We start from the raw sequence: 748 nt of genomic DNA on the forward strand, positions 1-748 counted from the left end.
ATCTAACTGCATTTTTTCAGGTGGATAACTAATTGTACCAGCAGCATTTATTGTTATAGATTAACTAGTGGCCCGGTGCATGAATTCATGCACATTGAAAGGAAATTAGTTAGAAGAAATATTTTTTTTAAATTTTTTTTATTGATTTCAGAGAGGAAGGGAGAGGGAGAGAGAGATAGAAACATCAGTGATGAGAGAGACTCATTGATCGGCTGCCTCCTGCACGCCCCACATTGGGTTTTGAGCCCACAACCTGGGCATGTGCCCTTGACTGGAATCAAACCTGGGACCTTTCAGTCCACAGGCTGATGCTCTATCCACTGAGCCAAACCAGCTAGGGCTAGAAGAAATATTTTAATATCGCTATTCGCCCTTTCTCTATAATAGAAGTGTCAACCAAATTTACGATTGACAATGACAAATGGGAACACACGTGTGCGATTGGTGCCAGCAAGAGCTTTATATGTATCGTGCATATGCAAATCAACTTAGCCTTTTATAAATATAAAATAAACTTGCTTAATTAGACCTGCTTTCTGATGTAGCTAAACTTTTTCAAGCCCAGTGAAGTACCCCAACTTCTCTTTCAGGTAATTGTCAGCAACACAGAAGTAAATATCAACATGAAGCAGATTATTATTGTAGATCACGCAAGGAGAACAAAGGGTAAAATATTTAACTGCAGCAGTGTTTGACTATATTCTGCGCAGTGAGAAAACCTGAAGTCATTTTCAAGGTCCACCATTTC

Source organism: Myotis lucifugus, unplaced genomic scaffold, assembly GCF_000147115.1.
Source record: "Myotis lucifugus unplaced genomic scaffold, Myoluc2.0 scaffold_23, whole genome shotgun sequence".
Taxonomy (NCBI): domain Eukaryota; kingdom Metazoa; phylum Chordata; class Mammalia; order Chiroptera; family Vespertilionidae; genus Myotis; species Myotis lucifugus.